Raw genomic sequence first — 23,225 nt, forward strand, 5'->3', positions numbered from 1 at the left:
GGTGCCAGAGCCATGGCCTAAAGTTAAATGCCAAAAAATGCATAGTCATACCCTTCGGGAAAAACAAGGTTACCCCTAGCTACCATATAGGTGGTAATCCTCTGAGCACAGAAGAAGTTATCAGGGACCTGGGGACCCAGGTTGACAGTAGCCTGTCATTCGACACCCATGTAGCTAAAGTAGTTAGGAAGACCTTCTACATTGCCCACCTTATCATGAAGGGATTCACATCTAGATCAAGGGAGGTCATAGTCTCCCTATACTCATCACTCATCAGACCAATGATTGAGTACAATGCCCCATTCGGAATGTATCTGACCCGACACTTGCAGCAGCTGGAGAGGCCACAACAGTTCCTCACCAAAAGGATAAAGGGTCTCAAAAATCTGTCCTATGCTGCCCGACTGAAAGAACTCCAGTTCTATTCAGTCGCTTACCGCTTGCTCAGAGGTGACCTTTGCCCGACATACAAGGCCATGTCAAACCCAGATTTGATGAATATGCTTCACCTCAAAAAATCTAGATCCATCAGAGCCACAAGGGCGGGAGACTTAAACCTCGACACGGCTATTAATAGGACGTGCTGGAGGGATAGATTCATAACCCAAAGACTCCCTATGCTGTGGAACAAAATCCCGGTATATGTGAGGCAGAGCACCTCGCTGGCCTTGTTCAAGAGAAATCTTGACCAATGGATGGGAGATCGCAGATATACTCCAGGGATTACCTCAGTGTCACTGCTAGACAGAGGCACAGCAAAATAATGGGTATAGTTCCCCATACTAAAGGGGTGGCGTAAGCCACAAAAATATGGGCTAGGCTTATAAATGCCCTCGGGCAGATAGCCTAGTATGAACCTATGAACCTATGAACCTATATATATATATATATATATATATATATATATATATATGTATGTATATATACACACACACACAAATATATATATATATATATATATATATATATATATATATATATATATATATATATATAGACAGCAAGATATGAATAAACATGTATGAATACATATGCAGATATATCTGTATATATTAATGTAAATATATATATCTTCTTGTTATTCTAACTGTCTGTATTTTTTTCCACATAGGTGCAGTGCTTGTAGATACTTTTACAGTTTTGGTGCCACTAATGAAAGTTTACAACTTATAAAGTAGTACAATACAAAAGCTTAATAAAAACTTCATATAAAGTCCGCAGCTTTGCAGCATGTATATGCAAGGCACAACATCTGCTCCTGTCATTCAGTCTATAGATAATGTGTGAAATAGAACAATATACATTTTCTTATTCTTTGATGTTAATGGCATATATGTACATTTTAGAAATCATGTATTTTACATTATTTGCATTCTTTACACATATAGTTTAGGAATGTTTGATAGAAATAGAAAAGTACTGATTAATACATGTTTTATACAACTTCTAATAGAAGAGCCATTGCTGCTGATACAATACATCAGTGTGTGTCAGTGTGTGACCCTTGTTTCAGGCTGTTGTGACCTTTCCAGTCTATCTTTATCCTAATAACAGGCTGAGTTGACAATTCTAAAAAACCCACTGCGAAGTCTTATAGCTAGTTTGCATCTGTTGTCTGACATTTGATTATTAGAGGAATTATTTCAATACAAATATTTATTTATATTAATAATTATGCCTTGATAAAGAGAGGAATTATTCGTAAGCACTATCTTATTTTGGCTGATGCCCTTTTAATCAGGCATTCCATGCAGTTTTTGTATTCATGTTTTCAGTCACTGGCATTCACATAAAAGATTGTATACACATGCTGCTCAGGGAAGATTAAAGTAATGCGGGTATCTCAAGATTTCTATAACAGCATTTATTACGATTAAATAGTTGTATTTGCAAATCTTGATGACACTGACTTGTTTGTGTCACACACATGTGACACTTAATGGTGAGTGGATATTATCACCATATATGTGTGTTGTGTCACCTGATTACATTGCTCATACTCCATGTGGATGCTGTCTTGATGTGGGCATGTCTGTTTGCCTGTACTGGTGTTCCTACCTATCAGCACATGGCTGGATGTGTCTACATTAATGCAGTCGGCCTTGATGCTGTGTATATGTCACATATAAAGACTTACACTGCCTTAACAGACATGACCTGTGACCCTGCAGACCTGCTCACGTAAGGTTTTACATGTATGTGTTCTGCCATATGCATCTACACGGCACTGTGCAGCAATTCAACATCCTGCCATTTATCACCTGTGTTGCACATTTGATACACATGGGACACTGGCTAGCCAGATGGTATTTGCAGGGATGGATATCAACTATAGCATGTACAGTCAAAGTCAACTAGTAGGCTATATGCCAAGGGCCATGTATGAATATAGGATGAAAGGTTACCTGGCTGTAGCCGACACGCGGGTCTCTGGGGCCACGTGGAGCAGTGCCACACTACTGATCCACAGGGTTAATGATACATTTACCATGCGGTCATCACACCATGTCTGAGAGGGGAGTGATGTGCAGCTTTGATGGACAGGAATGCATAGTATGGCAGGACATTGTAAAGTGTATGGGACAAGGATCTGTCCAGCATGTGGAAGGTGGATGTCCATGAAGTATGTGTTTGAGATCAGGATGTGTACGTGTAGCATGTCCAACATCACTGGGTTGGACATGGATTTATTCAGGGTATGCATCATGCTACATAGTGGAGATGGGGAATGGGAAGGCTGGTGTAGGCCATCTGCACATGGCCAATACCCCTTAAAGGAAATATGTGATCTGAAATGGGTCACTTGAGTGTTGTGTATGGCTAGACAATGATCTCTGTATTCATGGATGGCACCCTGTCATTATTAGGGTTGCCACATATGACAACCTGACAGGTGTGGTGACGTAGCTATCACAGGAAAGACAACTGCCCAGCTGCATCCCTTACACACAGTGTCCATTATGTTGACCGCTGCCTAGGTGGTAGTTCATGGGTACAGGGTTATTAAAATAGGGGTGACAATGCAATATGTAGCTGTCAGATTGTGGCCATATGTCGCACACACCTTACCCACAAAGCCCCTTCTGTATGTTGTCCACAACATTCTTGAGTCGGCTATTGCTCCTAGGTCATAGTCATTTGCATACTTCAATAGGCAGATGCCTTCTGTTTGTCTGCGTGGTATGGACTACAGTGAGGAGGAATACAATTAATTAACCCTGTATTACTGTAGCTGGCACTGGTGTGATGAGCATGTATTATTCAGACACCTTCTGTATTGTTGGTTCTGCCAGCAGTCCCATTGCAAAACACTCCTGTGACATAGGAATGTACATCTAGTATAGTGAGTATAGGTGGAACACAGTATGAGGAGCAATAGCTGACTCAAGAATGTTGTGGACAACATACAGAAGGGGCTTTGTGGGTAAGGTGTGTGTGCCTACTTCGAGGCGATCTATGCCTGACATATAAAGCTATGTCCAATCCAGAATTAATGGACATGCTCCACCTCAGTAAATCTAAATCCCTTAGAGCCACATGCTCGAGGGACTTGAACCTCAGCACAGAAATAAATAGGACTTGCTGGAGGGACAGATTCATAACCTAGAGGCTCCCTCCACTCTGGAATAGAATTCCAATTCATGTTAGGCAGAGCACCTCATTGAATCTCTTCAAGAAGAATCTTGATGAGTGGATGGGGGATCGTAGGTTTGTTCCAGGGATTACTTCCGTGTCACTATTAGACAGAGGAACAGTAAACTAAACCGTAAAAAGGGCACAGTATACTCAAATCAAGGGGTGGTGTAAGCCAAACAAAATCGGGCTAGGCTTATAATTGCCCCAGGGCAGATAGCATAGTATGAACCTATGAACCTATTAACCTATGAACCTATGTCCTATGACCTGGCAAGGTTATGATATGCTGTGTGAAATCAACCTTACTGTTATCTACATCTGTACTGCTGACATCAAATAATTTGATCAAGGGTCATGGCCTTTCAGACCAGACTCAGCAGGGTAGTAGTGCAGTACTTCCCATTATCAGCTGTGTCTCCCCCTTTGTGGGTTGTGATACCTGTTGGTGTGCACCATTCAGTGTGTACACAGCCTAACATGGAGCTATGTTTTACATGATGTGTATGTGGAGAGCAACTTGTTTTGCCATATGTGTATGATACAACCTGTGATGCGGACAGGTGCCATGCAGCCTGAGTGCAGCTTGTACCTGCATAGTTGTGGGTACAGGGCCTCTGTGGTGTACCTGGATATATGATTGTGTACCTGTTTGGGGGGGGGCAGTGTGTTTATGTTATCCAAGACCATATATGGATTGCTTATTCATGCTCAACACTTGTTCAGAACTTGTAAGCACTACGTAAGCTACTAATTAATATAGCACTCAATCTTCCTCATTACCTAGAGGTAAACAGGTTTTGTACATACTTTTCTCAGTTGCTTAGAGTAAAATATCTCTTGTACTCACTTTCCTCACTTATCTAGGGGAAATTAGTTTTATATTCAGGCATGTCCAAGGGTCAGCTGCCAGTGTTCTCTCCTGTCTATCTGATGAATCTGGACATCTTGAGGCAATGTAGACATTGCTTCATGTACACAGACAACCCTCTCCACCTACCACCCAGCACTACAACCTGTGAGAGATGCACTTATCTAGCCAAACTGGAGGTAAAGCTCTCTCTCCAACCAAGCCTGACCCTGACAGTCATGTGGAGAAGGTAAATATTCGCACCACACCACACTCATCACATAGTCTCACTGAATCTACCCCACCATTAACTGAGAAAACTACTCGTGTACCAACTCATTAGCTCAACGCTTTCTGGAATTCATAAACACCAATGCCCTGGATCAACATATCCACACACCCACCAGGGGCAACAATACCATAGACCTAGGCATTACCAACATGAGTGACCGGTGTTCCACACCTGAAGTCAACTCCTCGTTGGTCCGATCCGACCATGAGCTGAACACCGTTGATATCCACATCCCACCCCCACCCCCCATTTAGGGAACCACAGTATAATATGTCTACAAAGCTAACTTCATGCTTCTTAAGACAGACGTGATGAACGTCATGACACCCATGCAGATGGACAGTACTGTTACAACTGCTGAATCCCACACAACTGCACTCTATAAGCACTTACATGAGTGCATGGATCATACTATACAAGCAGAACCAAGACGCTATACTCCTAATTAAGGAAGCCAATCTGGTCGTCCCCTGCGACAAACAAACTGCACAACAGGAGGAAGACACTCTTGCAAAATAGAGTACAATCCCATGCGTAGAGGACCTCCCTGGTCAGCCTCAGTAAGAAGGTGAGATCCCTTATAGGATACTCCAAAGCTAGCTATGAAAACAAAACCACCACTAATTCCAACAACAACCACAAAGCATTGTATAGCTATGTCAAATATCTCAATGTCAACACCCAGATCTGCTCTGAGTTACAGCTCAAAGGCATGAACATTACAGAACCAACTGATATTGCGAACATCCTGGCAGATAGGTTCAGTGCTACCTTTCCCCCCTCTCACCCCCTAAAGGGCCCATATCTATACAGGAAGTGTGCAGGGTCCCTGTACTCACAACTATGCAGGTAAAAGCTGCACACTCTAAAGCCAATATCACAGCATCCATGGGACGGGACAACATCCCAGACTGCATTTTACATGAACTTCAGAACGTACTGGCTCCCCACCTAAGCACTATGTTCAATAATAGCCTTGCATTGGGCTTTGTGCCCCCTGAATGGCACACAGCAACAGTTATCTCACTCCAAAAAGGTGGCACCACAATGGAACACGGGACCTATTGCCCTATAGGCCTGACTAGCCTGGTCTGCAAGGCTATGGAGCACATCATCATGGATCTCAGTCACAGAGACATTGGGTACCTCCAAACCTTTGACCCCTTCCAGTTTGGCTTTGTTAAGGGCAGACCATGCCTCCTAAACCTGGTGGACTTCTTAGAGACAGTTACCAAGGCATTAGATGAGGGTAAGGAGGTCCACACAGCCTACCTTGATCTCTCAAAGGCTTTCAACACCATTCCTCATTCTGGTATTATCGACATACCCATCCACCTGAACATTAACCCTTATGTCATGTGATGGTTTGCAAAGTGGCTCACTGACAGAACCCACACAGTAGGAGTTGCATACCCTAGGTCTGACTGTATACCAGTTACAAGTGGTGTCCCCCAGGGCTCAGTCCTAGGACCCCTTATGTTCTGTATATAATTCTCTGATGTATAGGCAAGCACAGGAGGGCTTTGGCTGAAAAGGTTTGCAGATGACTGCAAACTAGGGGAAATAATTGTTTCCCCAGCTGTTACAGACACTCTCCGGAAGGGTCACACTGAGACAGATACCTGGTGTCAATATCATGGCCTCAAGCTGAATGCCAAAAAGTGCATAGTCATCCCCTTTGGATATAACTAATTACCCACAGACTACCACATAGGTGCTCGTCCCCTACATACAGAAAAGGTAGTAAGGGATCTGGGAACCCCAGTATATAGCAATTTCTCTTTTGATAACCATAATGTCAAGGTGGTCAGAATATCCTTCTACGTGGCCCCCCTAATCTCTAATGGGTTCGCATCCAGAACAAAGGAGGCCATTGTGCTTCTCTACTCATAACTTATTAGACCCATTAAAGGATACAACACCCCATTTAGGATACACCTTACAAGACAACTGCAACAGCTTGGAAGACCACAACAGTACCACACCAAGAAGATTACTGACTTCAAACAGATGACATGTGCAGCCCAACCTAAGAAACTCCAGCTGTACTCAGTTGCATATTGCATACTCACTGATGATCTCTGCTTGACATACAAGGCCCATGTCCAACTCAGTATTGCTGGATATGCTCCACCTAAACAGAGGCCCCTGAGAGCCACATACTCTAGGGATATACACCTAACCACAACAATGACTAGGACATGCTGGACAGATAGATTCCTGACCCAGAGACTCCCCATGCTTTAGACCATGATTCCAATGTACATCAGGCAGGGCCCCTCACTAGCACTCTTCAAGGGAAACCTTGACGTGTGGATGGGAGACAGACATGTACCCCGGGGATCACTGCAGTGGCTCTGCTGGACAGAGGCACAGGGAACTAATGGCTCTGTCGTTCAGAGGCACAGGGAACTAACCTATGGGAGTGGTGAAAGCCAACACACTCTAGCTAGGCTTAGAAATACCCTTGGTAAGACAGCCTAGACCTACCTTTGCACTTATTACATGTCTTATGTGCATGGATAGTTAACTAGCTCTTCCATTTTACTTTGCTATCATGCTGATAAACTGTCGGGTGACTACAAGTCATATGTATCCTGTTATTGTGTATTGTAAATGCCAATAGACATAACTAATGCTTGCCTAACATAACAGTAATGCTATGTAACTTGTAATACATATCTGCCTACAATACTGTCCATTACACAGTTATTGGCACAATATCCCACAATACAAATCATAATTGCACAGTGGGCCAACCTTCGACATGTTATTCTCAGTAATACACCCATACATATGGCTACTGTTACAATATATCAACATATACTATCCCCTGTTATAGCACATACTTGCTGGACCAGCCCTGCCACTGACAGTGGCTGGTGAGGAATATTTGTGTTCAAAGCCCTTATATAGCATCCCTTGTGGTGTATGTGAGGTTTACCTTGTGACCTACAGCAGTACACACATAAATACTACAAGCGTTACTATGCTCAACAATACATCACTACAAGATGACTTGTTTCCAATATATGGATTGCGTGCACTTTAAATATTACAGAACAGGTACTAAATACACAGACATACTGAGTGTTCTACATACCTTATTAATAACCCAGGGTGTTGTTGATTGTTGATTCAATCCTTTTCAGTTTGTGTTTCAATCTTCTTTGTAACGTTCTGCTGGTATATACGGATGGTTTGAATGTGTGATAAGCCATCCTTTTCTAGTTAAATATCGGTAACATGTGCTATCCTGATCACCAATTGGTGTTCCAAAGTAGTTAATTAGCTGCACATCAGCTGTGTAGCTACTCCATTAGCCGATACCATGACAACAGTGATTTATAACTGAGTACTCCACTTGGGCGTAATCCATTTGCCTTACTTCCGAGGAAGACGGCCTGGATGTGTTGTTTGTGATGTATTTCAACAGCTATATGGAGACAGACAGAGATATATTAGCTTCATGACTCACGTGGATTGTGTGTAATGGCTAGATGATGTTGTTCTACATGTGAGTACAGCTGTTATATTTCAGAACATTGCTACTTATGCAGAGTTTGTTTGCACTTGATACTTCTGCAGATGTTTCTGTATGGCAAGGATGTTTGGGCAGCTCAAGGCTTTATGGCTATGCATGAACTGGTATGTGATTTACAGTGTGCTCACCAGACATCCTTGATTTGGTGTACATGTGTATCATACTGTGCTGTTACTCAGTAATTGGTAACACTTCCCGGTGTACACACAACCCTCTGAAACTACATTAGTGCAAACAAACCCTGTAACATCAGCAGCTGTTCCATTGTATAACAGCAACTATTTCCCATAGGGTCATGTTAGTGTGTTTCTGACAAGGTATGTTAAGGATTCTGCAGATGTCGTACAGTGAGTGAATGATTTGTGATGTTATTACAGGTTGTATTGTAATTTGTTTGGGTGTGGGGGTGATGTTGGTGGGTGTGCATACAGTGGCGGCTGGTGACTTCAAATCACAGGGGGGCTGCAGGAGACGCTGAATGGGCGGGGTCAAAGGGAAGGGGTGTGGTCAACCATAAAGGGGAGGAGCTATGCACAAAACCACAAAAAAACTAACTTTAATTAAATACGCTGCCCTGGGTGGCAAACCATCATTATGAAAGTCCAATCAAGACAAAAATAAGTGTAGAAGAATAAAATATTTCAATGCATTGGCTGCATGACAGCTTACTTAATATCTAGATGGAAACAAAAGGTTGTGAGGCATGAAAAATAAATTACTTTTTAAATACATTACTGGAATGCCAGTCAAAATCAAGTATAAGAAAACCAGAAGCACTCAACTCAAACTACTTCTCCTTGCACTGCAGTTCTAATTATAATATATTCAGCTTTATTAAAGTACCAAGCAACATGCTGAAAGTAGAAATCTATGTGTTGCCCCCACTTGTAAAAATGTTTCTTATCCAAAAAGACCTGCTGCCTGACAACGCTTCATGGGAAAACATGATAAAAGTAAAAATGAAAAGCAAACAAGAAACAAGCTCAAGATACATTGCTTAAAGGATTACTGTACAGGTTATGGACCACACATGATTGGCATTCTGTTTAGTTTACGGGTAAAGCCTGTAGAGATGACTGGAAGTCTCCAACAAGTGTAATGAGCTTTTTAAAATAATGGAATCCTGTCCTTTAATACCCAAGGCTTATACATTATCTAGTCAAGTATTCTCTGCATGGCAACAACAGAAAGGCTTTCAATGTTGGCAATTCTTTAACAGTATGCTTATTAAAGCTTACTTGCATCTTACGATGTCAGACAAGCTTACCTTATGGTCATTAAAGCATTGCTACTTAAACACAGAGCAACAGGCACTTTGAGTAATAAGCATAAATCAACAGTACAAAAATATGACAGAAACCAGACCATTCTGCAAAATCAAGGACAGATGAAAAGCCACTGTAGTACTTATGCAGTGTGTCCTCCCCATCCAAGGTAGATACAACTACTCCTTGCCTTGCTTGGACACATCCAGAGTCACTACATGGGGGAGTGGGGTTCAACAAGCATGTCACAATTTGAAATCTCTCTGGCTGACTGTGATGGCCCTGACACATTTGTCATACCTCTCAACTTCAAGAGCAAGAAATCTGGACAAAGCCATACACAGAAGTGGGACAAAGGCACAACAAGAAGGACAATTTTTAAATATTGCTCTAATAAACTTAGAAAGATAATAGAATAGGTCTTGCATTAGTATGAATTTTCTGAAGGGTATAAAATCTGAAACTCAAATGTCTGTCATTTTCTAACTTCAGTCTTTAGTGATTTGTCACTAATTTGCCAAAAACACAATTTTATGAAAAATGGACCAAAAATGTGATGCAAAATATAAAATAGACACACAATACAGCTTCTACCTGTCAAAGAAGGACACTTTAATATTAGTACTGCTACCTTGAGCAGCTGACAAAATAAAAGAATCTACATGCATTTCAAGTAATCTATAACTTTGATTATTACAGTTATTTCTTAATTGTAAACCCTCCATGTTTTCTTCCAAAATTGCTATTTTATGGAGGGATTATTAGGGGAAGAGCAACATTTTGAGCCAAAAATTGGGGACAGTTGAGAGGTTGGCTATGCCTAATTCTATAAAGCAATTTATTTGCATGTACCTCTCAACCTGTTAATGCAGTAAATCTGAACAAGGCCAAATATATTGGGGGCACATATAAACAGTACTAAAATTGCTCTTGTATAAATTGAGACAGTTGATAGAACGGCTCTTACTTTAACATGCATTTTTATGAAGGTTATGAAGTCTGAAACTTATTATTTAGTGACTTCTGGCAAATCATTTAGGAATTAAAACTACAAATTTTATGAACAACAAACCAAAAATAAGAAGCAAAAATCTATTCATTCTTTGAAAATCTGGACAGTTGGGAGGTATAGTTCAGCTGGGCCTGTCTGAGTTTGCTGCCCTTCCCCTGACAAAATAATGGTTGAACTGGAGCCTCTGCAGCCATTCCAATTAACCATTACTTGGCTATTTCACTCCATTTACCATAAACACTAATGTGCATACTGCTTTACTTCAATGATTGGACTTCATTTGAAAGTTTTATTTTGTATTTTACAGCACAAACATTAAGTAATCTGTTAAACAAAGCAATGCAGTCTCACAATGAAAACTTAGCATTAAAACTTCTCTGCCCTTGAAACTCACATTCATTGAAACAGCATTGAAACCCACATTCAAAGAAAATACATTTTGCCAGTGGCAGATAAAGATTAATTTTGGGCTGTTTTCAATCATAGGCCCCTTGCATATGAAACATACATGTGCTCTTTGATACACCTTCCTCATTGTACTAAAAATTATATTCCTTGTACAATACAGTACACTTGTTAGAGGGTGTTTTAAATTTGTTTTGAACATTTTTCCAGTAAGCAATGAAACAAAACATATGCACCCATAATGGCAAAACTGCCCAGTTGAGAACATTTATCATAAAAAGTCTACTCAGACTTCCACAGTCCACCATTATTAGTAAATATACACAATTCTACAGTCCACCATTATTAGTAAATATGCACAATTCCACAGTCCACCATTATTAGTAAATATGCACAATTCTACAGTCCACCATTATCAGTAAATATGCACAATTCTACAGTGCACCTTTATCAGTAAATATGCACAATTCTACAGTCCATATTCAGTGAATTCAGTTCTTGCCATAGCTGTCAACCTTAGCACAAAAACCTGGACGAAGCCAATAATGGGGAATACAGTCCCAAAAATAGGACAAATTTAAAATATTCATCTTATAAACTTAGAAAATTGCTAGAAAAAAGGTTGTGCTACTATGTATTCTGAAGAACATGAAGTTTGAAATTCAAATGCCGGTCAATTCTACTGCGGACAGAACAAAAACAATTTTCAGCAGAGACGCAGGGATTAATACTGCAGACACGTCTTTGTAAAATGGCAGGGCATCAGAGGAAATCCACACAAACACAGGCAGGAGATGCAGACTCCAAACAGAAGCCACCCCAACCAAGAATCAAACCAGAAAACCTATAGCTGTGAGGCAACAATACTACCACCGCACCATCAATTATGCAAGGAATTAAACATTCAGAAACCTGAAGTCTGAAATTCAAATGCCTGTCAATTTTACTGCGGACAGAACAAAACCAATTTTCAGCAGAGATGCAGGGATTAATACTGCAGACACGTCTTTGCAAAATGGCAGGGCACCAGAGCAAATCCACACAAATACAGGGAGGAGATGCAGACAGAAGCCACCCCAACCAAGAATCAAACCAGAAACCCTATAGTTGTGAGGTAACAATACTATCACTGCACCATCAATTATACAAGGAATTAAACATTCAGAAACCTGAAGTCTGAAATTCAAATGCCTGTCAATTTTACTGCGGACAGAACAAAAACAATTTTCAGCAGAGACGCAGGGATTAAAACTGCAGACACATCTTTGTAAAATGGCAGGGCACCAGAGCAAATCCACACAAACACAGGCAGGAGATGCAGACTCCACACAGAAGCCACCCCAACCAAGAATCAAACCAGAAAACCTATAGCTGTGAGGCAACAATACTACCACTGCACCATCAAATCTGCAAGGAATTAAACATTCAGAAACCTGAAGTCTGAAATTCAAATGCCTGTCAAATTTACTGGACAGAACAAAACAATTTTCAGCAGAGACAGGGATTAAAACTGCAGACACATCTTTGTAAAATGGCAGGGCACCAGAGCAAATCCACACAAACACAGGCAGGAGATGCAGACTCACACAGAAGCCACCCCAACCAAGAATCAAACCACAGGAGGGCTTTGGCTGAAAAGGTTTGCAGATGACTGCAAACTAGGGAAATAATTGTTTCCCAGCTGTTACAGACACTCTCCGGAAGGGTCACACTGAGACAGATACCTGGTGTCAATATCATGGCCTCAAGCTGAATGCCAAAAGTGCATAGTCATCCCTTTGGATATAACTAATTACCCACAGACTACCACATAGGTGCTCGTCCCCTACATACAGAAAAGGTAGTAAGGGATCTGGGAACCCCAGTATATAGCAATTTCTTTTGATAACCATAATGTCAAGGTGGTCAGAATATCCTTCTACGTGGCCCCCCTAATCTCTAATGGGTTCGCATCCAGAACAAAGGAGGCCATTGTGCTTCTCTACTCATAACTTATTAGACCCATTAAAGGATACAACACCCCATTTAGGATACACCTTACAAGACAACTGCAACAGCTTGGAAGACCACAACAGTACCACACCAAGAAGATTACTGACTTCAAACAGATGACATGTGCAGCCCAACCTAAGAAACTCCAGCTGTACTCAGTTGCATATTGCATACTCACTGATGATCTCTGCTTGACATACAAGGCCCATGTCCAACTCAGTATTGCTGGATATGCTCCACCTAAACAGAGGCCCCTGAGAGCCACATACTCTAGGGATATACACCTAACCACAACAATGACTAGGACATGCTGGACAGATAGATTCCTGACCCAGAGACTCCCCATGCTTTAGACCATGATTCCAATGTACATCAGGCAGGGCCCCTCACTAGCACTCTTCAAGGGAAACCTTGACGGTGGATGGGAGACAGACATGTACCCCGGGGATCACTGCAGTGGCTCTGCTGGACAGAGGCACAGGGAACTAATGGCTCTGTCGTTCAGAGGCACAGGGAACTAACCTATGGGAGTGGTGAAAGCCAACACACTCTAGCTAGGCTTAGAAATACCCTTGGTAAGACAGCCTAGACCTACCTTGCACTTATTACATGTCTTATGTGCATGGATAGTTAACTAGCTCTTCCATTTTACTTTGCTATCATGCTGATAAACTGTCGGGTGACTACAAGTCATATGTATCCTGTTATTGTGTATTGTAAATGCCAATAGACATAACTAATGCTTGCCTAACATAACAGTAATGCTATGTAACTTGTAATACATATCTGCCTACAATACTGTCCATTACACAGTTATTGGCACAATATCCCACAATACAAATCATAATTGCACAGTGGGCCAACCTTCACATGTTATTCTCAGTAATACACCCATACATATGGCTACTGTTACAATATATCAACATATACTATCCTGTTATAGCACATACTTGTTGGACCAGCCTGCCACTGACAGTGGCTGGTGAGGAATATTTGTGTTCAAAGCCCTTATATAGCATCCCTTGTGGTGTATGTGAGGTTTACCTTGTGACCTACAGCAGTACACATAAATACTACAAAGCGTTACTATGCTCAACAATACATCACTACAAGATGACTTGTTTCCAATATATGGATTATGGCACTTTAAATATTACAGAACAGGTACTAAATACACAGACATACTGAGTGTTCTACATACCTTATTAATAACCCAGGGTGTTGTTGATTGTTGATTCAATCCTTTTCAGTTTGTGTTTCAATCTTCTTTGTAACGTTCTGCTGGTATATACGGATGGTTTGAATGTGTGATAAGCCATCCTTTTCTAGTTAAATATCGGTAACATGTGCTATCCTGATCACCAATTGGTGTTCCAAAGTAGTTAATTAGCTGCACATCAGCTGTGTAGCTACTCCATTAGCCGATACCATGACAACAGTGATTTATAACTGAGTACTCCACTTGGGCTGCATCCATTTGCCTTACTTCGAGGAAGACGGCCTGGATGTGTTGTTTGTGATGTATTTCAACAGCTATATGGAGACAGACAGAGATATATTAGCTTCATGACTCACGTGGATTGTGTGTAATGGCTAGATGATGTTGTTCTACATGTGAGTACAGCTGTTATATTTCAGAACATTGCTACTTATGCAGAGTTTGTTTGCACTTGATACTTCTGCAGATGTTTCTGTATGGCAAGGATGTTTGGGCAGCTCAAGGCTTTATGGCTATGCATGAACTGGTATGTGATTTACAGTGTGCTCACCAGACATCCTTGATTTGGTGTACATGTGTATCATACTGTGCTGTTACTCAGTAATTGGTAACACTTCCCGGTGTACACACAACCCTCTGAAACTACATTAGTGCAAACAAACCCTGTAACATCAGCAGCTGTTCCATTGTATAACAGCAACTATTTCCCATAGGGTCATGTTAGTGTGTTTCTGACAAGGTATGTTAAGGATTCTGCAGATGTCGTACAGTGAGTGAATGATTTGTGATGTTATTACAGGTTGTATTGTAATTTGTTTGGGTGTGGGGGTGATGTTGGTGGGTGTGCATAGCAGATGCAGGAGTGTAGGAACTGCTTTTATACATAATCGATATGTGTGCGAGGGTTCCTTCTCTATTTGAACAGCTATCCTTTAGTGGACTAATACTATGGTAATTGCAGGCTGATTCATTAAGGCACTGTTAAGTGGTTCCTGTATAGCATGCAGGTGATGTTAGTCCTTGAATCCTTTCGGCAATACATCGGAATGTAATAAAGTGTTGCTACATGAAAGCTGTGTATTTCTGTCATAGGTATTTGCAGTAACTGGAGTTGTGTTGGTGACTGACCCTCTTTGGCTAGGGTTGCCACCTTTTCATATGGCCATAGTGGGACATTTTTGGGACACAAACCCACGGTCAGTACAAGGGATAGAACTTTCCTTTCTTGCCTAAATATAAGCTTATTCTTGTAGCAGTTTAGTTACTTATCCTGTTTCTTGTAACATGTAGGTATTTTAGGTACAGAAAGAACTATTGTATGCAACTATTACATTACATATGGGACATAATTATGTCCTACAATCTCAGGACATTTGCCATGTTTAATATATTTGGTCAGGACACAACCGCCCAAAGAGGGACTGTCCCTCGCAAAGTGGGACAGCTGGTAACACTGTCATTGGCTCATGTCCATAGCACATATTTGTAATAGTGTATAGGCATATACTCTCCATATCCTTTGTTCATAAAGGATGGTCATGGCGGAATGTGTGATTTCTATGGTCCATGTTATACTCATATATAAACACTTCAACCGCTGTATACGGGATACCTATGGAATCCCAAAACCACACAGTTCCAAAGCCCACAGTACCAGGCCCAGACTCCCATACCCCACATTACTGACAGCGACAGTAACTCGTGAAAGTAACACGAACATGGAACACACACACACACACACACACACACATGCACGCACACACACAGACACACTTCTACCTACCACATCCAAACAAACCATCCTACACTATGTATGAGCAGGTGGGCAAGCCCCCCTACAACCCCCATGTGGGTGTCTGTGCCCCACACTCCCCACTTTAATATTCTACCTCCTAGATCGTGCAAACAGACGCACAAAGCTAACCCACACCCAGACATTACAGTCCCCAAGGAACACACACTACACTCAGAACACGCACTTACACACACTATAGCCCTCAGAAACACACTTACACACAGTAACCTACCTGAACCACAACACTAGAAGCACTGACTAACTGACTTTAAGCCTTGTGATTACATGCATCGGTATGTCAAGCAGTCGGTATGTGGTAAGTATCCCATTTATATGTACCTCCATGGTTATGTAAATGTTGTTAACCTATCTATGTATCTACATATATATGTATATCCCCATATATATCTCTCTCGCCCTCTCTCTCTATATATATGTTGATGTATACATATATATATATATATATATATATATATATATATATATGTGTGTGTGTATATATATATATATATATATATATATATATATATATATATATATGGTATATATATATATATATATATATATATATATATATATATATATATATATATAAAACATATGCCTTTCATTGGTTACATGCCGGTTTGTTCTATTTCCACACATTCCTACCTTTTGTGTTTTATCCTGTCAGTATACACAACTGCCATTGGCACATCTCAGGTAGCTTATTGGTATGTTATTGTGAAGATTGTGTACATGGTTGTGTGTTCTAATCCTGGCAGTGGTATTTTACCTCTCAGAGCAGGCACTGATAGTGCAAGGGTGATTAACACACATTAGCGGTTGTGTGTTCCACATGTTTATTATTCTGTGGAATGCTACCTATATATGCAAGCTGTGTTTAAGGTATACTATTTAACATGTAAACATCTGAGAAGATTCCTGTCATGGATACTCCCCATTATTTGGAACTAAATCCCTGATTATATTATACAAAACCCCTCACTAACACTCCAGGGAATCCTTGCAGAGTGGGTGGGGAACAGTGGATACACCCCAGGGATTCCGTATTGGCTCTGCTCCACAGAGGTACAGTTATTTAATCAATGGGGTGGTGACAGCAGACACTTTTTGCCTATGCTTATGAGTGGCCTCGGGCAGTTGGGCATGTACCTACCTATGTATCTATGAACCTATACATACAGTACGGACACAAGCTGATAGCTTAATTTGCTTTTCAGGTATTGACTTACCTTGTGCCAATGGCAGTTGTGTGTACAATAGTTGAGGGCTACCTATGTAGGATGCAGACAGTAGACCACCTATACATGACAATTTACAGGTGGTCGTGTGTGTGTGCCATCCATGTTTGCTGTGTGTGCAGGTGGAGAAGGTTGTCAGTCCTTAAGTGCCTACACTGTCAGTGTGAGTGCTATACATTCCCTCTTTGCCAAGGTATGGGCATACTGGGCATGCCTCCATCTGCCTATTGGGGCTAGCACAGCATGTTCATGATCTGAGTCCCTCTGTGCCTGTGGGTCCCTTGGCAATGGTGGTGGGCTCTGAGGGCCTTCACCATTCTGTCCCTGCTGCAGCTGTTTTCGTAGAATCATATTGTGTAGCATGGCACATACTATGAAGATGTGGGCACACGTGCCTGGAGAGTACTGCAAGGCTCCACCAGATATGTCCAAGCAATGGAACCATAATTTCAGCATTCCAAACACATGGTCTATGATGATTCTGGTTTCTGCGTGTGTGTCATTATGGCGTTCTTGTATGGCTGTGTGTGCATTTCTGATGGGAGTCATCATCCACACTTCCAGTGCATAGCCAGCATCCCCCACCAGGTGGCCAAATGGGACGCCCCCCTGGCAAATACCTAATACAGCTGTAAGGCATGCCAGATGTGGGAGTCGTGATAGCTTCCAGGGCTGCCAGCACACACATCCATGATAATGCCCTGGGTATTGCACATGACCTGGCAGTTGATGGAGGAGTATCCCTTGTGGTTTATGTAGCACCTACCCTGCTCACCGGGCGGTGACTTGATGTGTATGTGCATGCAGTCTATTGCACCCAGTACCTCCCGGTGGAAGAGACGCATATTGCTGGCCAACTCCTCCTGCATTTGGGGGAAGTATATGTGCTCATTGGCATGTGGTAACATGGCATTCAGGAACTGATGGGGTACCCTGGATGCTGATGCCTGTGAGATCCCCATGATATCCCCAGTTGGCCTTTGGAAGGTACCTGTAGCTAGTATTCTCAAGCTTACACATACCTTTGTGTCCACTGGGATGGGTTCCCCTCTGTTACTTCTGGTTCTGAGGCGTGGCCGGCACAGCTCAACAAGTTGCTGTATGGTGTCACTGTCCACCTTGTAACACTCTACTATCTCCAGATCATCTAGTCCCTGGTGGGTTACCCTTGGTCTGAACACTCTTCTCCTTCTCTGGTGCCTGAGATGGTTGTCAGCATCATCCTCCACACCACCATCAGTCTCCAACACATGCTGGTGAATCAAAGCTATGGCAGCCCCTAACATGTACATATTAAAAGTTCCCTGTCTGTATACACCAATGGTGCAGAGTGTCTGGGAATACACAAGTGTGCATGTGGGGCTTTCACACCTTATACTATTGTGCAATGGATGATGCTGGTGTAATTGGGTGTGTATGTGCAATTCCAGTTGCAGGGTATCTTAATTATTGGTTTTACAGCAGGTACTGCTATTGTGGGACCTTTGGTGTTGACTTACGCTTGACTGCCGTGATTCGTCTATTGCCCTTTACTTCACTTTTCAACCGGATTCCCCTCCCATTGTCAGGCATGAATCTAGCTGCCGGCTTTTCTGTTTTGTACTTTCACAACCCAGGATTGTGTTGGGAAATGTGTTATGTAGCTGATCTACTGCAAGTTTGCTTTGTTCTGCTGTGACAGTTCTCTTTTCTTTGCTGTACGGCACCTCCCCTTTCCTGTTCTACAGTTAGCTGCTAGCAGCCTTGTTAGCTGTTGTCAATGGCCCACTGTGAGTTCCTAGGTGTTAATTACTCATTTGTACTCTAATTACCATGCTGCAGAATTTCCTTATTGTCTTTCGATATCCTTCCTGTTTCAGATGTGGTGCGTGCAGCACACAGCCATTTACCAGGTTTCGAGCGCATTTTCATCCACGTTCACATGCACTTTCAGTTACCTTGTGTGCTGTCAGCTAAGCAAAGCTATGGCTACTTCCACACCCCTATCCTGCAGCTTTGCTTAGCAACAGGCAACCCGGATTAGCAATGATCCAATGTGCTTACAGTTACGGTGGTGCACCCCTCTCTTGATGTCATGTTTACCTCCATGCTGCTCCTGGGTGTTGTACCGCTATGCCGTGTGGTACATCCTTACGCCTGCAGGGCATTTGCGCTTCAGTATTACTTGACTCATTTGCATGGCATTGACTACTAATTCCTAGTTACCGCACAGAACACTGTAATAGACCCCGAGCAACCCTTGCGCCATGGTTGTGGTGCAGCATGCGTGCCATTGACTATTATGGGGAATTCATGAATTGTGTTACTTTGCAGTTTTATGACATGTAAATATATTTTCCTTGTGATCCCATTTGTGCACCGATGCACTGCGATTTTACTTTGCATTAGTATGGCCATGACATTAAATGTTATTTTTTATGTGTTGTACATGTTTTTTTATGCCATTGGCTATATATTTACCCATTGGCATATATTAACATTATCATATGTAAGTTTGGTCTGCTTTCATGGCTCAGATTTTATGTTTGAAAAAATGTAAACTGTTTTTTTGGTTTACATTTCTTCATGCATACGCTACATCTGTACCACTTCATGAATCGCTATATACCTTCATTTACATGCTACACTGCTGCACATGGGGTAATTAGCATACATGCGCCGGGAGCTGTGCAGCTCTGGCGTACGCTGGTAGTGCACGTGTAAACAGCTCATACCTGAATCGCTTGGCGGCCATATTTAGCACTAGATCGCCAACGCTACTCCGGCGCCTGGCGCAAGCTTCATGAATCTCGGGGTTTGTTGTTTTCTAGGATCCAGATTATAGCCATGGCCTAAGCTGTTAGGTAGATCTTTGACTTTAAAATCTACCTTTAATTCAAATAATACTGGTATGACTAATATATATAGGAAACCTAGCACATGCATGCTTTTACTACATCCAGTGATACAGACTTTTATTAATGCATGTGAAGATCAGTTTAGACAATGCTTTCTTACAGGGACTAAATCGGCTTTCTGTAATATGACTCAAGAAGACTATGTAGCACTAAATGAACTAAAAAAATTACATTCTATTGAAGTTAGACCTGCAGATAAGGGAAGGTGGCATTGTAATTTTAGATAGGGATTTATACACTCAACAAATTAGATTGTTGTTATATGATGCTAATACTTATCAGAATGTCTCTAAGCTGATTGTAAATGGTATAATGGAAAAAGTTTCTTTTTTAATTTTTGATTTACTCATGACTGGTCTCATAGATGAGAATCTTTTTAAGTATTTTAATGTTGAGCAACTCCTTGTTCCAACTATATATGGTCTACCGAAAATCCACAAGAACTTGGTTCTACCACCCATGCATCCCATAGTTTCGGGCAGAGGGTAGTGCATGGAACTCTTGTTGATTTTTATAGAGAATACTTTGCATCCCCTGTCAGAACAATGTGACTGTTTTGAAGGATAGTAAAACCTTTTTGGAAAGACTTCATGTTAAAATGTTGGACGTTGGTAGGGGATTATATTTTTGTTACCTTAGATATTCAGTCTTTATTTTCTAGAATCCCCAATGACTGGGGACTGGATAGCATTAGGTCATTCCTAGTTGAGAATAATTGCTTTACAGGAGACATGGTCACACTTATTTGCTCTTTACTTGACATTGTGTTGGAAAATAATGTCTGCATTTTTGAATGTGAATTTTTTTCTGCAGAAGGTTGGCGTGGCTATGAGCACTGCTTGTGCAAATAGCTACGCCAACCTAGCATTTGTACAATGGGAAAAGACTCATTTATTAACACGTGAGAATATTTATTTTGATTGTATCCATTGGTACGTTCATTTTGTGGATGATATTCTTTTGTTATGGCAAGGGATTGTGAAACAACTAGAAAGTTTTATTGAACTTCTACATCAAACGACTAGTTTCCTTAGATTCACACATAAATATTCTGCTGAAAATATAGATTTTTTTGGATGTTCAATTGAACAGGTCTGATCTAGCTAACCTTAGTACTAGCATTTACAGGAAACCTACATGGAAAAATGTTCTTTTACATAAAAGAAGTATGCACCCTAGGCATATCCCTCGTAATGTTTTGAAGGGCCAAGTGTATAGATTGTTACACTTGCACAACAATGATCAGGCTGCACATAAAGCCCTCGAATTACTGAAACAGGAATTTCTTGAGAGGGGCTATACTGGTCCTGAAATAGACGCATGTATCTCAGAAGCCTGGACAAAGAGAGAAGGTAGGTGTAAACCTCATTTTGAGGCTGGTCAGTTCAGTAATGATCCAGTTATGTCGCCTGTGGCTGACAGAGATATTTTTAGGGTTTCATTACAATATTCTAGTGACATCAGCAACTTTTGTGATATCATTAAGGATAACTGGAAACTTTTGAATTGTGTACCAGAACTCAGAGGGAAGACTGGTGAGACACTCCATTTCTCTTTTAGTAATAACAAGTCCTTGAAGAAGTATCTTTGTTATAGATCTTCCTTTGTTAACAATAGGTTAGAGTCTACTAGGACTGGCACCTTTCCCTGTAGGAATTGTTCAGCTTGCAAATATATTAGTACCCTCCAAACATACATACATCCCAACATAGGCTTTACCATTAATGTTAGTTTTTATGCTAATTGTAAAACAGCTAACATTGCTTATTTTGCTGCCTGCCAGTTGTGCCATGCTTTTTATATAGGTAAGACTAATAGATCCCTTAAAGAAAGGGTTTTAGGGCACCAAAGGGACATTAGGAATAAAAAAGAAAGTAATGCTTTGGCATTACATACTTTAGAAAATGGAGTAACACATGTTTTTAAATTTTTTGTACTTCACGTTTTAGACTTAGATATGAGGGGTGGTGACCTACCCAATCGTACAGAAGCAGCAGAACAGAAATGGATACTGCTTCTTAATGCAGAGAGACCTCCAGGTCTCAATGGTGTTTTTACTTTAAAACATTTTTTGAAGGCACGCCCTCTGAAACACTAGTATAGTTCTTTTAATTAGAGGCTTGTCTTTTATTGGTTTGATTGTTTATTTGTAATCTTATTTAATTGTTTAGAATGTCTGATGAAGTGGTGTGAGAAACGTGAAAGTGCCTACTTTGTTTGTTTTACCTTGTTCTCTTGTATATTAAAAATTGGTTTTATTTTAAGCCTTGCAGGCTTGGTACTTTTATTTTATTTTTATTTACTTGCTTTTATTGTACCGTTCCAAGTCATGTTGTTATTTATTTTTTACTATATTTATAAGCTGTTAAGTAGACAGCTTAATGGGTTAAGGGCAAGGCAGAATAGCAGCGGTGACAGAGTCATACTGGAATATCCCCCTTTGAATTTTTAGTCCTCAGATAATAATTTGTCATTTATCATGGCTTAATTGCAAAAGTGGTCTGCCACTGTTTCATGGTCACTGTAATGTAGTCAATCAGTGTGGGGTGTATCTTATATATTTTTAAGCACTCTTTTATCCATGAATGTGGGATACTATCAAAAGCTTTTTTGTAGTCAATCCATGCCATACTTAGATTCTTCCCCTTTTTACAGTTCTCCACTATGACTTTACTTAACAACAAATGATCCTTTGTTCCATATGGCTTTCTTTTATTGCCCTTTTGTTCTACTGCCATAATTGAGTTTTCTTCTAAGTGACTATAAACTCTGCCAGCATCAATTCCCATGTATAGCTTATACATCGTCAGAAGGCAAGTTATTGGTCTATAATTTTTAGGGTAGCTTGCAGGTTCACTGTTAAGTAGGAGCATTGTTTTTCTTGTTGTTAACCAGTTGGTGTCTGTTTGGTGTGTGCATATAAATAGTTCTTACTCATGGCTAAATCTTCGTGCAAGGATGTTAATACTTTCAGCCAAAAATTAGGTACTGCATCTGGGCCTGGGGGTTCTCCAGTTAGAGGCTTTTCTTAACTTTGTTTCAATCTTTCTGGCTGTTACTTCATCCCATTTCATATC

This window comes from Protopterus annectens, chromosome 4.part0, assembly GCF_019279795.1.
Source record: "Protopterus annectens isolate FY-2018-M chromosome 4.part0, PAN1.0, whole genome shotgun sequence".
Classification (NCBI taxonomy): domain Eukaryota; kingdom Metazoa; phylum Chordata; order Ceratodontiformes; family Protopteridae; genus Protopterus; species Protopterus annectens.